At 35.9% G+C, this 5,434-nt stretch overlaps 1 non-coding gene across 1 annotated transcript; it reads right to left on the bottom strand.

Moving 5' to 3' along the window:
• Nucleotides 1-2,235: 2,235 nt before the first annotated feature.
• On the bottom strand, nt 2,236-2,342 carry LOC144999190 (small nucleolar RNA R71). Its single transcript, XR_013660710.1, has one exon. It is a non-coding gene; the product is annotated as a small nucleolar RNA R71 (small nucleolar RNA).
• Nucleotides 2,343-5,434: the final 3,092 nt, after the last annotated feature.

Below are 5,434 nucleotides of genomic sequence, written 5' to 3'. Positions count from 1 at the left end.
ATTTGTGGACAAAAGGTACTTAATTATGTTCAAATTGTATTTTCAGTCCAAAAGATGTGCTCGAAAGCAAAAGGAAGCAGGAGATACAATCGGAAGCTCAGGAATTGAAGAAAGAAGAGAAAGAGCCAAAATCCTGAAGGATTCGACGAGTCGGAATGTCTACTCGACGAGTACCCATGAATGTTCACGAAGCAAACACAAAGTCCTTGCCATACACGGATTCCACAAAGGGGACTCGGCGAGTCGACTCGGTTTTCTGAAATGTATAAATAGAATCTACATTCCCAAATTCAAATTCTCTCTGGAACCCTTGGAGGCTAAGCTGCGATTTAGAACTCGGTGGAAGCTCTGGAAAGTGGAGAATCAACCCTACTTTATATTTTGATTGAACCATGTATAAACCAATTTATTTCGTTTTTGAGTTTGATTTTACTGTAATTATGAGCTAAAACTCGTATCTTCTGTTTAGGGTAGAGGACTTTGTGAATATGGAATGATTTTATGGTTAGGGTTAATTTAACTTGGTGATATTGTTTTGTTAAGCTTGTTAAAGAACCTTATACATTAACCACAACTATTTTCTGTTAATTAGCAAATAATTAAGTTGTATGAACATCTCTTAATTGCTTACCTCATGTGACTTATGTGAAAACATCATTATGTGCCTAGGAATAGCGAATGTGAAACTGGGGTTAACTAGAAAATGGGTAAATTAATGTATGAGCTTGTATAATAAACCATCAACAAGAGGTTAATTGAATTATTAATTTAATCAACCACTACAAGTCTTACTTAACCCGAACCAATAAACTAAGAAATTCCTTAATTTAGACAACTGGTCACTGCTTGAATTAATGTGCTTTCTAAGGATTAGTAATAGCGAACGTGAACCTAATCACCTTCTTCGATAGCCAATGAAAAATTAATCCATTGCATTTACCATAAAATCAATCATAGGATCAAATGCTACAAACCTAAACATCAGTCCTCTTTATCACTGAATTTAGTGAATTTTATTTGCTTAGCTGTTAACTGTTTTCTTTAAGTGTTAGTTGAGTATTTAAGTTTCTAGTCTTGCAAAACTAGAGAAAACCCTCCTTTTATTACTTCTTTTTATTTAGATAATCCTAGTAGTTAGTTTTATAATTGTCGTTTCCTGTGTTCGATACCCTGCTTGCTTAAACTATACCACCAATTGACAGGTACACTGCTCTTTGTGTGTCTAATTTATATTTAAAAAGTAGGATAAAACTAGTTAGTTTCACACACATCAAGTTTTTGGCGCCGTTGCCGAGGAACGGTTCTAAAATTAATTCTAATTGCTAGTGTTATCGATCCTTTGTGTGAGATTTATCTTGCACAAAGTTACTGCTTTAGTAATTTAGTTCTTAGGTTAAGTTTTAAGCTTTTCTCTTTTTAGAATTTTTGCCACTTTAACCTTGAACTCGCCGAGTGTAGTCGAAGCTACTCGACGAGTCCAAGGCAGTTTTTTAATTTCGTCTTTTATTTCATTTTGTTCTTTTTATGCGTGTTTCTTGTTTTCATTTCAGGTTTTACATGACCCGAGGATCCAACACACCCATATTTCCTCCATACAAATATCCAGAATCCGTTCTTAGAAAGAACAAGGACAAGGACATTGAAGACACTAACTCGTCATGGAAATCACCTTTCAAAGACCTTAAGTCGGTCTTTAGGAAGAAGAAAAGCAAGAAAGTAGGTGAAACAAGCAGTCAAAAAAGCGAGGAAAGCAAGTTAGAACATTTTGAAGAAAATCCAAATCCACATGTAACCGATTACGACTTTGAATCCGAAGAAGAAAGTGACTTTGAAGGCGAACCCGTTAACACCATGACCAATATCGGTGAAGTTCCCATGGGTGAATGGAAGAAAAGGATGTGTGACGACACCTGGCCAGGACTTGTGCAACCCATGATACCCGCAACTGCCACTTTCGAACTAAAAGGCCACATACTTGCTCAACTTAAGGAAATTCCATTCTATGGGAAAGATCACGAAGACAAATATAAACATCTAGACGAGGTCAACGATATAGCTGACTACTTCAATGTACCTAATATGGAACGTGACACTGTTTTGCTTCATATGTTACCAGTCACATTCAAGGGAGCTACGAAAGATTGGCTGAAATCACTCCCTCCAGGATCCATCACTACTTGGCCTAAAATGAAAGAAGAATTTATAGACCAATTTTGACCTCCCTCAAAGATAGCCAAGTTGAAGAAAGCCATAGCCAATTTTGAACAACAAGCTGGAGAGTCACTTTATGAGGCATGGGAAAGATATAAAGGCTTACTAAGGAACTGCCCACACCATGATCTAAACAGTCAGCAAGAAGTCTCCATTTTTTATGATGGAGTAAATGTAACAACTAGGTAGCTCCTTGATTCTCAAGGACCACTCACAAAGAAGCCACCCCTGGTGATAAAAGAGATAATTAAATAATTCTCCAAGCACTCTAGTGAATATCATAACCTAAGGAATGAACCAAATCGAGGGGTGGTGAACTCAGTTACTGATAGCATGGCAGCAATGATAGATAAGTTGGAGAATTTGGATTGAAGAATGACTAACACGGACCAATCCATCCACGCTATCAGGGCGGGATGTGAGAATTGTAATGGGCCTCACCTTACTAGAGATTGTGATTTGGATGAGAATGGGAATCGAAAAGCACAAGTGTGCTATTCAAGTGGCGATAAATATGATGATGACTGGCAAAAACCCAAGAATGAGTAGCCCCCATAAGATGAATACAAAAAGGAAAAGGAGGAAAAATATAAGCAAAAAGCAAGGAGTTTTTATCAAAAAGATGAGCTGATGCTAGAAAAGAAAAAGGATTTGAAGGACATGCTCACAAGATTTGTAGCTGCATCCGCGAAGAGACATAATGGCATAGAAGCTGCAATAAAAGAGCAACGAAATATGTTAAGGGATCACTAAGGCATGATTAAAGAACACCACACTATGATGATGGATCAACAAGCATCCATTAATAACATTGAAAAACATCTAGGCCAGATTGCACAACAATTCAACCAAAGAGCACCGGGTGAACTTCCTAGCAATACCGAACAGAATCCAAGAATGACACATGTGAATGCAATAACAACAGATTCTGAGAAAATTTTCACTCCTCTGACCCCTTTACAAAAGAATCCCATAGAGGTACAAAAAGAAGAGGCGGGAAACGAGGAACCGAGTAAACCCGACTCGACTCGCTGAGTCCCAGACAATGACTCGACGAGTCCAACGTCTGATTACAAAAACAACCCTCCTTTAAAACCTTACCGACCCTATTTTCCATTTCCGAGTCAAGCCATATCTGATGAATAGATTCAAGAGTATAGGAAGTTTATGGAGCATATAAAGGGACTCCAAGTGAATATTCTGTTTGTTGAAACAATAGTTCAAACGCCAAAATATGCAAGCTTGATTAAGATCCTCTTTACAACTAGAAGAAATATGGAAGAAGTGGCTGAGATAGTGTTGAACGAACTGCCAAAGAAGAGGGGCGATCCGGGAAGCATCACCGTACCTTGTCAATTTGGGAACTTAGTGACCACGAAAGCATTGACCGATTCAGGGACGAATATAAATATTATGCCAAATTCTTTCTTCATTAAGCTAAACCTTTCGCACCCGAAGCCTATTCAAATGAGAATCCATCTAGCCGATAAAGCAATAATACATCCAATAAGAGTGTGCGAAGATCTTCTCATCAAGGTAGATAAACTAGTGTTCCATGTTGACTTCATAATACTAAACATGGATGAAGACCTTAAAGTCCCAATCATTCTTGGGCGGCCATTCTTGAATACCACTTGTGCTTTAGTAGATATGCGCGGGTCTAAACTAACACTAAGGATGGGTGATAATTCGGTAATTTTTACAAGTTGGGTAAAAGAATGGGCACATAGAGCCAAGAGAAGATAGAGTTTCTTAGATAGACTTGGATGATTAGTTGTTAGAAACAGAGCTTGTGGTTTTGCAAGAAAGCAATCCAAGTCAATTCATATTATCTTTGGAAGAGAATTTTGATGTTGAAGACGACCTGAAGGAGATAGAAAGGCTGATCAAGGAAGCTGATTTCCAGAAGACCATCAAAATTGTTGAACCAACACTAACTCGCCGAGTAGCACCAACTGACTCAACGAGTACAGATGAAAAGTCACAATCTGATGGAGATTTTAGCCTGAACCCATGAGTGCAATCTCTGGACCCGACGTGCACATTTTGCCTGATCCATTGGAGAATCTACTTGAGGAAAGCGGAGCTGTTAGAGATTTGAGTGACTTTGAAAATGCATACTTGCTTTGTCTTCACACAATTATGCAATATGATAAATGCACATTTCATGTGTGCACATTTTTTTCAAGGTTTTTTTTTTTTTTTTTTTTTTTTTTTTTTTTTTTTTTTTTTTTTTTGCGAATGCACTTATATATGACTGAATTAATGTCATAAGTCATTTTTTTGCGAAAAAATATTTACATGAAAAAGTTTGCGGAGTTCGCATGAAAATATGGGTTCGCAAAAGATCCTGACTCTCTCTCTCTCTATATATATATATATATATATATATTTATATATATATATATATATATATATATATATATATATATTTATATATATATATATATATATATATATATATATATATATATATATATATATAATAAGTATCTCGTATAAATACAATGAAAAATAACAACACGAACGGCCAATTGAGGCTTTACACAACAAGTGGTTTGATGAAACACGATTCATCAACACATTGAATGACCTTGAGCTAGCCCCCGACCTATAATGTTTTTGGGGAATCCTCAACAATCATCGCTCGATCGTAGGAACTCATCATAACCTTGTTAAACTAAATCTACCGCGATTTAAGGGACACCTCGAAAGGAATAATAGTACACGTAATATGATAAAAGAATACTAGGATAATATTACCTGAGTAACAACAATGGATTTTAGAGATTTTATCAAGAATTAAATAAAGTAGTATAATATATCTTTATATTCATAAACAAGAACCCATATTCAAATTTAGTTACTAAACTATCTGAACCCACTAGCAGAACATTAAAGAAACAGTTTGATACGAACACATCTACTAACATAAGTTAAGAATACCACAAGCGATAACCTAAAAAACTCGACAAATTATTTTTAAGTGTACAAAACCTATGAACTCACCAATATTATGTTGACTTTCAAAGCCCACATGTATTCCTAGGTCACTAATGGAGACAAAAGATCTTTTAGCAGAAGCTTATGAAGTGAATTGTAGTCCACCGAAAAGTATAATATATCAAGATAAAACTCCATGTAATAATGTAAAGACATTATGTATGTTTATAGTTGTTAAATAGAAGTGATATTTATGTTATAAAAAATATGTGCATTCCTA

This window comes from Lactuca saligna, chromosome 5 (genome assembly GCF_052625555.1).
Source record: "Lactuca saligna cultivar CGN05327 chromosome 5, ASM5262555v1, whole genome shotgun sequence".
NCBI lineage: Eukaryota > Viridiplantae > Streptophyta > Magnoliopsida > Asterales > Asteraceae > Lactuca > Lactuca saligna.
This window is presented reverse-complemented; position numbering and strand designations above follow the sequence as displayed.